This window comes from Schistocerca cancellata, chromosome 4 (genome assembly GCF_023864275.1).
Source record: "Schistocerca cancellata isolate TAMUIC-IGC-003103 chromosome 4, iqSchCanc2.1, whole genome shotgun sequence".
Classification (NCBI taxonomy): domain Eukaryota; kingdom Metazoa; phylum Arthropoda; class Insecta; order Orthoptera; family Acrididae; genus Schistocerca; species Schistocerca cancellata.
This window is the reverse complement of record NC_064629.1, coordinates 210,515,768-210,527,740: the sequence shown is the minus strand read 5'-3', so window position 1 is coordinate 210,527,740 and position 11,973 is coordinate 210,515,768.

Below are 11,973 nucleotides of genomic sequence, written 5' to 3'. Positions count from 1 at the left end.
TCCGAAGCTATCGGTAAAAAATCTAGCTGCCCGCCTCTGAATTACTTCGATGTATTCCTTCAATCAAACCTGGCGCGGACGCCAAGCATTCAAACAGTACTCAGGAATGGGTCGCGCTAGTATCCTATATGGCCGGCCGCGGTGGCCGAGCGGTTCTAGGCGCTTCAGTCCGGAACCGCGCGACTGCTACAGTCGAAGGTTCGAATCCTGCCTCGGGCATGGATGTGTGTGATGTCCTTAGGTTAGTTAGGTTCAAAATGACTCTGAGCACTATGGGACTTAACATCTATGGGCATCAGTCCCCTAGAACTTAGAACTACTTAAACCTAACTAACCTAAGGACATCATACAACACCCAGTCATCACGAGGCAGAGAAAATCCCTGACCCCGCCGGGAATCGAACCAGGGAAGGTTAGTTAGGTTTAAGTAGTTCTAAGTTCTAGGGGACTGATGACCTCAGATGATAAGTCCCATAATGTTCAGAGCCGTTTGAACCATTTGTACTATATGCGGCCTCCTTTACAGACAAACCACACTTTCCTATAATTCTCTCAATAAACGCAAGCCGACCAGTCGACTTCCATACTACAATCCTTAGATGCTCCTTCTGTTTCATATTGCTTTGCAACGTTACGCCTATATAACCAATCGACGTGACTGTGTCAAACAGCACACTAATAATGCTGTATTCGAACATTATGGCTGTGTTTTTCCTACTCATCTGCATTAACTTACATTTTTCTAATTCAGAGCTAGCTGCCATTCATCATACCAACTAGAAATTTTGTCTAAGTCGTCTTGTATCCTGCCACAATCACTCAATGCCGACACCTTCCCGTACACCGCAGCATCATAAGCAAACAGCCGCAGACTTACTCTGCCCGCCAGATCATGTATACGTATACAGGATGATCAAAAAGTCAGTATAAATTTGAAAACTTATTAAACCACGGAATAATGTAGATAGAGAGGTAAAAATTGACACACATGCTTGGACTGACATGATGTTCTATTAGAACAAAAAAAAAAAAAAACGAAAATGTTCACTAAGTGTCCGACAGATGGCGCTATGGCGCTGAACAGCAAACCGTGACGGGTGAGAGGTGAGAGGTACGCCGATATGTTACTATGTTACAGAATCGCATCATCGCCTGGCTGATAAACACCTGCTGGAACATACGATGTTTATGCAGTATGGCGCTCCACCCCATATTGCTAGACGCGTGAAAGATCTCTTGCGCGCGTCGTTTGGTGATGATCGTGTGCTCAGCCACCACTTTCGTCATGCTTGGCCTCTCAGGTCCCCAGACCTCAGTCCGTGCGATTATTGGCTTTGGGGTTACCTGAAGTCGCAAGTGTATCGTGATCGACCGACATCTCTAGGGATGCTGAAAGACAACATCCGACACCAATGCCTCACCATAACTCCGGACATGCTTTACAGTGCTGTTCACAACATTATTCCACGACTACAGTTAATGTTGACGAATGATGGTGGACATATTGAGCATTTCCTGTAAAGAACATCATCTTTGCTTTGTCTTACTTTGTTATGCTAATTATTGCTATTCTGATCAGGTGAAGCGCCATCTGTCGGACATTTTTTGAACGTTTGTATTTTTTTGGTTCTAATAAAACCCAAGTCATTCCAAGCATGTGTGTCAATTTATACCTCTCTACCTACATTATTCCATGATTTATTCAGTTTTCAAATTTATACTGACTTTTTGATCACCCGGTAGAAAAGAACAGCGGTCCTATCCCAACGATACCCTCGTCTCTGATGAACACTCGACATCGAGGACAACGAAGTGGGTTCTGTTACTTAAGAGGTGCCGGCCGCGGTGGCCGAGCGGTTCTAGGCGCTTCAGTGCGGAACCGCGCGACTGCTACAGTCGCAGGTTCGAATCCTGCCTCGGGCATGGATGTATGTGATGTTCTTACGTTAGTTAGGTTTAAGCAGAACTAAGTTCTACGGGACTGATGACCTGAGATGTCAGTCCCATAGTGGTCTTCGTTCCGTATATTCTTCTCCCCCGTCCCTGAAACTTTTATCATCATCACGGGATCACTCTCTATACTATAACTGTCGGAACAGATGCAGTGTGCAGTGATCAGTTGAGGGGCTTTTACATACTTTGTATTTTAACTACGAAAGTAATCTGCAGTTTGCTTAGGTAAGAGGATCAAATGGCTTGATAAATACTTTAAAGGAATTGTTAGAAATAGGGACTTCAGTGGTAACCATAATTGAGTTTCGTAGAAGTCGGAGCGAGTGTTTTTCGTTTTGCGGTAGAGTGAAGTATGCCACAGAACGGAGGAAACTTGCTGTCTGAAGCGCCGCGGAGAGAGGAGCTTGCGGTTGGTAAGGCCACGGAGAACATTGAGAACTTTCCCCGCACGAAGGCCAACCGCGCCTGGCCACTGGCGCCGTCTGCACGGGAGCTCGCTTGTTGCTTTGTTTTTGTCCCGCGCTCGAGACGACTCCGAGTTTGTCACAAACAGCCAGCATCTCTTTCCTAATGCTGCGGCCTACCTGGAAGCAACGGTACCTCCGAAGGCCGTCTTGTTCGTTGTAAACCACTAAGTCACGTATTGACGCTTTTTTCTTCCACAATCGAAACGGTACTCAAATTCTCGTAAAATGTATAAAGTTTATGGGGGAGATTCTTTACAGTACAAAAAAAAAATGGCTCTGAGCACTATGGGACTTAACATCTTAGGTCATCAGTCCCCTAGAACTTAGAACTACTTAAACCTAACTAACCTAAGGACATCACACAACACCCAGCTCTACAGTACAGATGTAGGATGTAATAATTAATAATATTCCGTATTCAGACAGAATAGTTTTGTTTACTAATTACTGTCCAGCGCGTTTCGAAGCTACAACCTTGGTCTCGCGGTAGCGTTCTCGCTTCCCGAGCACGGGGTCCCGGGTTCGATTCCCGGCGGGGTCAGGGATTTTCACCTGCCTCGAGATGACTGGGTGTTTGTGTTGTCCTCATCATTTCATCATCATCCAGGAAAGTGGCGAAATTGGACTGAGCAAAGATTGGGTAATTGTACGGGCGCTGATAACCACGCAGTTGAGCGCCCCACAAACCAAACATCATCATCATCAGAAGCTACAACCCCATTTTGAAAGACCGTATGGACATGACGGGCATTACATATGCTTCAGTGTTTCACCTATCAGTAACAGAACGACACACTCGTTAGATTTAACGAGTAAATTGTCTCAGGCGGGATTATTTAGAGAAATGAGAGACAGTGTTGGTGTAATGGATGGAATAATTGCTTCTCATGTAGGAGGTTGTGGGTTCAGATCTTACCAAGTCACACCAATACCCAGAAAGGGAAGCAGGAGTAATCCGCTGGATTACAGGCCTATATCACTAACGACGATTTGCAGTAGGCTCAAAATGGTTCAAATGGCTCTGAGCACTATGGGACTTAACTACTGTGGTCATCAGTCCCCTAGAACTGAGAACTACTTAAACCTAACTAACCTAAGGACATCACACACATCCATGCCCGAGGCAGGATTCGAACCTGCGACCGTAGTGGTCACGCGGTTCCAGACTGTAGCGCCTATAACCGCACGGCCACTCCGGCCGGCGATTTGCAGTAGGGTTTTGGAACATATACTGTATTCGAACATTATGAAGTACCTCGAAGAAAACGATTTATTCAAATGGATCAAATGGCTCTGAGCACTATGGGACTCAACTTCTGAGGTCATTAGTCCCCTAGAACGTAGAACTAGTTAAACCTAACTAACCTAAGGACATCACACACATCCATGCCCGTGGCAGGATTCGAACCTGCGACCGTAGCGGTCTCGCGGTTCCAGACTGCAGCGCCTAGAACCGAACGATTTATCCCGAGCACGGGGTCCCGGGTTCGATTCCCGGCGGGGTCAGGGATTTTCTCTGCCTCGTGATGACTGGGTGTTGTGTGCTGTCCTTAGGTTAGTTAGGTTTAAGTAATTCTAAGTTCTAGGGGACTGATGACCATAGATGATAAGTCCCATAGTGCTCAGAGCCGAACGATTTATTGACAGATAGTCAGCACGGTTTCAGAAAATATTGTTCTTGTGAAACACAACTAGCTCTTCATATTCATGAAGTAATAATTGCTATCAACAGGGGATGTCAAATTGATTCCATGTTTTTAGATTTCCAGAAGGCTTTCGACACCGTTCCTCACAAGCGTCTTCTAACCAAACTGCGTGCCCACGGAGTATCGCCTCAGTTGTGCGACTGGATTCGTGATTTCCTGTCAGAAAAGCCACAGTTCGTAGTAAGAGACGGAAAGTCATCGAGTAAAACAGAAGTAATATCCGGCGTTCCCCAGGGAAGTGTTATAGGCCTTCTATTGTTCCTGATCTATATTAACGACATAGAAGACAATCTGAGTAGCTGTCTTAGATTGTTTGCAGATGATGCTGTCATTTACCGTCTTGTAAAGTCATCAGGTGATCAAAACGACTTGCAAAGTGATTTAGATATCTGTATGGTGCGAAAAGTGGCAATTGACCCTGAATAAGGAAAAGTGTGAAGTTATTCACATGAGTACTAAAAGAAATCCGCTAAATTTCGATTACGCGATAAGTCACACAAATCTGAAGGCTGTAAATTTAACTAAATACTTGTTGTTGTGGTCTTCAGTCCTGAGACTGGTTTGATGCACCTCTCCATGCTACTCTATCCTGTGCAAGCTTCTTCATCTCCCAGTACCTACTGCAACCTACATCCTTCTGAATCTGCTTAGTGTATTCACCTCTTGGTCTCCCTCTACGATTTTTACCCTCTACGCTGCCCTCCAATGCTAAATTTGTGATCCCTTGATGCCTCAGAACATGTCCTAGCAACCGGTCCCTTCTTCTTGTCAAGTTGTGCCACAAACTCCTCTTCTCCCCAATTCTATTCAATACCTCCTCATTAGTTATGTGATCTACCCATCTAATCTTCAGCATTCTTCTGTAGCACCACATTTCGAAAGCTCCTATTCTCTTCTTGTCCAAAGTATTTATCGTCCATGTTTCACTTCCATACATGGCTACACTCCATACAAATACTTTCAGAAACGACTTCCTGACACTTAAATCTATACTCGATGTTAACAAATTTCTCTTTTTCAGAAACGCTTTCCTTGCCATTGCCAGTCTACATTTTATATCCTCTCTACTTCGACCATCTTCAGTTATTTTGCTCCCCAAGTAGCAAAACTCCTTTACTGTTTTGAGTGTCTCATTTCCTAATCTAATTCCCTCAGCATCACCCGACTTAATTCGACTACATTCCATTATCCTCGTTTTGCTTTTGTTGATGTTCATCTTATATCCTCCTTTCAAGACACTGTCGATTCCGTTAAGCTGCTCACTAAATACTTAGGGATTATAATTACAAATAACCTAAATTGGAACGATCAAATAGATAATATTGTAGGTAGAGCAAACCAAAGACTGCGATTCATTGGCAGAACACTTGGAAGGTGCAACAGGTCTGCTAAAGAGACTGCTTCTACCACGCTTGTCCGCCCTATTCTGGAGTATTGCTGTGCGGTGTGGGATCCGCATCAGGTGGGACTGACGGATGACATCGAAAAAGTACAAAGAAGGGCAGCTCGTTCTGTATTATCGCGAAACAGGGGAGATAGTGTCACAGACATGATACGTGAATTGGACTCGCAATCATTAAAACAAAGGCGTTTTTCGTTGCGACGAGATCTTCTCATAAAATTTCAATCACCAGTTTTCTCCTCCGATTACGAAAACATTTTGTTGGCACCCACCTACATAGGGAGAAATGATCATCACGATAAAATAAGAGAAATCAGGGCTCGCACAGAAAAATTTATGTGCTCGTTTTTCCCGCGTGCCGTTCGAGAGTGGAGCGGTAGAGAGACAGCTTGAAGGTGGTTCTCTGCCAGGCACTTTATTGGGAATAGCAGAGTAATCACGTAGATGTAGATGCAGAAATTACCTGCGTTTGTCCATACAACATTCGGATCGTGTATTGGTGAAAGGCTTCCACATTTGAACTTACATTTTCAACTATTTCACATGTTTATAAAAGTACTAAATTACTAAAGGGATGTATATATTACACTGATGTGATGGAGTATTGAATTTCCTATTATTTTCAGTTACATGGTTTACGAAATAAAATATGAAGTTAAAAAGTAGCACGAAAATTCCACCATAAACTTTTCTACATATGTTTGATTTCGGAAAACTGCTGTGTTGCAGCGACCCACTAGTCGTTTGGCTTCAGCAGTAATTTTACGGAGTGGTCATACTGGATTCAGCCTTACATATTCATACGTCATGTACTTATTTGCATACCTCTTCCATCACAGAAAACCGTAATTGCAGAAACGAACCAAAAATAAACTATCACGTGTGGCTTCACGGGTAGCACGCATTATTGTTTTGGATTATTATACAGATTAAAGACTGCCTTCTCATTTTTCTTGAAACAACAATGTTATCAATATACTGCTGTTCACCACACAGAGAGGACACTGAGTTGACTGCTAATCATTTAATCCTTTGGATAAAAAGACCTTCTTTTTGACCTTTTGTCGAAAAGTCTTTTTATTGTGTCCATCTGGAACTCAACGGCTTCTGTATGTGGTGAGTAGCACTCTATCCTTTTCATAACGTTGTTATTACATCCCGGACTTTCCATTGTTTCATTTACTGAAGCAAATCATTTTAGAAGGATTATATCAGACAAGATTACTTTAACATATACTTTTACTAAGTGACTCTGAATCGCAAAAACGAAAAACAAAAAGAAATTTAAAATGTGAGAATCCATAGACTACAAAAATTACCTGTATTCTTGTAGATGGTTCCCTCTGCGTATACGTAGTTGCGCTGTGAATGCAGTTTTACCACTGAAGTAAAATTCAATAATGGGAAGACGTTAGTAATAAAATAAAGTTGAATATCATACCAGTATAGGCTGCGTGCCGGAACCAAATTTTACTCATTCATACCACGCTCATCTACATCAACATGGTCTCATCACAGTCATATTTCAGATAGAAATGAGGTGGAGCCTGTGTGTCTTCCTGTCAGTTAATGACACCTGAACTACTGAATCGGTTCTAGGCGCTCAGTCCGGAAGCGCACGACTGCTACGGTCGCAGGTTCGAATCCTGCCTCGGACATGGATGTGTGTGATGTCCTTAGGTTAGTTAGGTTTAAGTAGTTCTAAGTTCTAGGCGACTGATGACCACAGATGTTAAGTCCCATAGTGCTCATAGCCATTTGAACCATTTTTTGAACTACTGAATTGGCTTAGCTGATACTTCATATGAACATAATGATTATGTTTCAAGAATGCCATTTTGATAACGCTGTAAGTTCCTACGTAAATGGTATGCTGTGCTCCAGATGGGACTTTAAATTTCTGAAAACTCTGGACAAATGTTTATACAAAATGTAGCTAATATGTCAGGTTCACACGTAGTCCTATAGCCAATTCCATGTCTGAGGTTTGTATAACGCCATCTCAAACTTTCAGCAAAACTTTGAAAATTTCAACGTGCAGGCGTCCAGCGTGAACTCCAATTGGGCAGGCGGTTCTCTGCCGACTTTCTAAGTTGCCGCAGCTTATTCTCTGCACTAGGGCGACTGCGTCAGTTCTTTTGCTTTCACAGCGTCCCAACAGATAGCAGTGTGGTTCCTATTCAGGTAATCTCAAAGCTTTAATAACTTACATTCTACAACAACAACGTAAGCTCTTGAGAACTGTTCTAAGTGATGACTACCAATATCAATGGTTGCAGTAAACCATTATCTGTTGAAGTCAAGACTCTAAACAGTTTTGTTCCTTGCTTGTACGCATTGTTTATGAGTTATTCACTATAGGCTGCAATTGCAGCTCCACCAGAACCGTGCACTTAGTGTTCTTAGAAATGGGCGTTTCGGGGGCAAGTTGGTGAGTGCTTATTGATATATCTTCTGCAGGCTAATAGATATGTCCAATTTGAGCTGTAAATGTATTTCATATTTTAATCAGCTGGTGGACTGGCATGTCCAGTATGTATAATATGTTCAAAGTTAAATATTTCGTCGAGTGTATCCGTCCCATATTACAGATCACAGAGTACATCACTAATGCAAGAGCGTCTCTGAACTGATCCGTAATATGAGACGGTTGCACTTGGCGAAACATTTTCTATGTACTGGTTTTTAACTTTGACCATATCGTACATTTTGATTTTAACTTTCACCATATTGTACATAATTGGTTTCAACTTTGGCATGACAATGTCAACTGTCCAGCTAATTAAGGTACGGAGTACATTTATAGTTCAGATTGCCGGCCGCTGTGGCCGAGCGGTTCTAGGTGCTTCCGTCCGGAACCGCGCTGCTGCTACGATCGCAGGTTCGAATCCTGCCTCGGGCATGGATGTGTGTGATGTCCTTAGGTTAGTTAGGTTTACGTAGTTCTAAGTCTAGGGGACTCAGATGTTATGTCCCATAGTGCTTAGAGCCATTTGAACTATTTGAATAGTTCAGATTCGGCACATGTATTAACCTGAGCTGAGATCAGATGATCGTAACTCCGTTTACCGAAACCGGCCATCATAAATGAAAGTTTTGAAAATGCGATCTTGGTTGAGAAGTTGTCTTTCTTTATGTTGAACATTTACACATCACCCCTTATCAATCAGCATGAGCAAGTTAATTAACGAAAATTCTTTGTCAGTAACCTTATGGCTTGAAGGACTCAATTTCTCGTAGGTTTCTATGATAATGGGTTTCAATAATGGTACTGATAAAATTGGTAGCATCCAGATCGTGTAATGCAACGAAAATGTTGGTTAAAATAATTAATGGGAGAAGAAATAGCAGTAACAGACTTAATATGGTGTGCTTAAGGGAAGGAAGGAATGTTAAGGTTTAATTCCCCGTCGACGATGAGGTATTAGGGCAGAAATCTACTTGGAACAAGTGTAAAACTGTTTGGGAAATTGGCCGCGTCTTCTGAAGGTTTGGTTCCAGCATCAACTCAACTTATTTATTTATTTATCTTTTATTCTTTAATATTGATTTGCATATAGGTATATTATCGTGAATATGAATTATATCCAATACAGAATGTGTTCTATGGACTGCGACTGTTAATAAAAACGAATTATATATATACATAATTCAGAGTCTCTTACAAAGTTTTTACTTCATTCATTATTTGTTTAGGTGGTTAATCAGCAAGTGAAAGGCAGTTTTTACACACCTGTTCTCAGTGATAACCGTTGGCGGTTTCATGCAGCAGCATGTAAGGTGGTCATGAGGTTAGGATGCGACTTGCACTGTCGATAGCTAAATGAATTAGTCACAGAAACTGTAGATACGAGGCAGCAGACGGTTTAAAGATGTGAGAAATACTTATGTGTGAGAAGAACAATACCTGTGCTGCATTCTGCCACTGAAATTCGTCATATGCTGTACTTCAGTTACACAATGTTGTGGTTATCTAGCAAAGAAGGTTCATTTTACCTTTGGTTTTAAATTGTTTGGCCAAAACTGTAACTTTTTAATGCTACACAACTTCAGCATGGTGTGGCTGATATACAGTAGGAAACGTATGCAAATTGCAGCAGCAGACGTGTCTTATTATACAATGAAACAATCTGCTATCTCACATCTATAAATTCATTTCATTACTAACAGCGCAAGTAGAAACCATAACGGCCACCTCACATGTTTCTGCAATAAATCGCCAATGCTCACTGCTATTTTGAAGCTTAAGCAACTTTTCGCTTATTTATAATAACTATTGTTTTATACCTTTACTTAATAATAATGATCAGAGAAAAACTATTTAGAGAAACCACGAAAAAGCTAAATCTGGGTGACCATTCGGATACTTAAGAAAGTCCAGTATGTGATTCAGTACCGGAATCACTGCGAAATCTTGCTCATACCTGTAAATATTATGTACAAGAATGTTTTTAAATTATTTTAATTTATTTTATTCTTCGAAAAACAGATTATTTTTTAAAAATGAGCAGCAGTCCGCTGTGGCCGAGCGGTTCTAGGTTCCTCAGTCCGGAACTGTGCTGCTGCTATGGTCACAGATTCGAATCCTGCCTCGGGCATGGATGGGTGTGATGTCCTTAGGTTAGTTAGGTTTAAGTAGTTCTAAGTCTAGGGGACTGATGACCTCAGATGTTAAATCCCATAGTGCTTAGAGCCATTTGAACCATTTAAAAATGAGCAAAGGCTTACAGTTAGATCACTGTGAGGTTTCTTGTTTGCTGAAAATTACCGTACAATATAAATTCTATGGGGAAAAAAAGGGGGACGCACTACGAAGGAATTATCCGAATGGGACGGAAATAGGTAATGCGTTGTACATGTACAAAGAAATGATTCCAGTTTTAGAAAAATTGTATGATTTGTTCAAGAGAAAGTGCTTCACGAATTGAGCAAGTCACTAACGCGTTGGTCCGTGTCTAGCCCTTAAGCAAGCCGTTATTCGGCTTGATAGTAATTGATACAATTATTGGATGTCTTCCTGAGGGCTCTCGTGCAAAATTCTGTCCGACTGACGCATTAGATCGTCAAAATTCCAAACTGGTTGGAAGGCCCTGCCCAAAATGCTTCAAACAGTAGATACTCTCGCCGTGTGTAGATGGGGACTATTTTGCTGAAATGAATGCCCAGGGTGGCTTAGGTCCTACTATGAAATGACATAGCAGCCCAGACCACCACTGCTGGTTGTCGGGCCGTATGGTAGGCGACAGTCAATCTGATGTCCCACCAATGTCCAACGCGTCTCCAGACACGTCTTTGTTGGTCATTGGGGCTCAATTCGAAGCGGGGTTCTTCAATGAAGACAATTTTACTCTAGTCAGTGAGATTCCAGGCCGAAGACGTATCTGAAGACATCCAGGACAGTGGTGGGGTACCAACCTGACTGTTGCACGCCATACGGACCGACCACCGTCATTTCATTTCATAGCAGGACCCCTCTGGTTGTCATCCGCGGCACCCTAACAGCGCAGCGGTACGTCGACGACATTCTACACTCCGTTTTGTTGCCCCTCACGGCAAGCAATCCTGGGTTTACATTTCAGCAAGATAATGGCCGCCCGCACACAACGAGAGTTTGTACTGCTTGTATTCGTGCTTGCCAAATCCTACGTAGGCTAGCAAGCCCGCTGGATGTCTTCCCATTTGAAAACTTTTGGAGCATTATTGGCGAGGTCCTTCTACACCCCGGGATACTGACGACCTATCGCACCCATTTGGGAGAATTTTGTACAATATACCACAGGAGGGTATCCAGTTATTCTGTCTATCAAAGCCAAGCGGAATAACTGCTTGCATAAGGGCCAGAGGGAGCGTCCTTGCTTCAGTGGTAACACCGGTTCCCGTCAGATCACCGAAGTGACCATCTGGTCTGTCCAGCGCTGTTGGCAAGTAGGGTGCACTCAGCCCTTGTGAGGCAAACGGGGGAGCTACTTGATTGAGAAGTACCGGCTCCGGTCTCGGAAACTGACATACGGCCGGGAGAGCGGTGTGCTGACCACATGCCTCTCCGTGTCCACATCAAGTGACGCCTGCAGGCTGAGGATGACATGGCGGCCGGTCAGTACCGTTGGACCTTCATGGCCTGTTCGGGAGGAGTTTCAGTTTTTCAGTTTCATAAGGGCCAGAGGTGGACAAATGAGTTATTAACTTGCTCAATTTGTGAAGCTCTTTCTTTTGAATAAATCATCAAATTTTTCTGAAGTTTAATTATATGTTTGTCTGTCATGTACATCACATCCACAGATTTTCGTCCCATTTGGATAATTGGTTCCTGGTGCGTTGTTTTGTTTTTCTTGGAATGCACTTCTGAATCCGTACGAAGAACAGATAATTATCTAGCATTTCTTAAATGTCTAAAGATACTGAAACAAGTTTTCATAAAACTGGTGGTACTTAGAAGAGCCGGCCG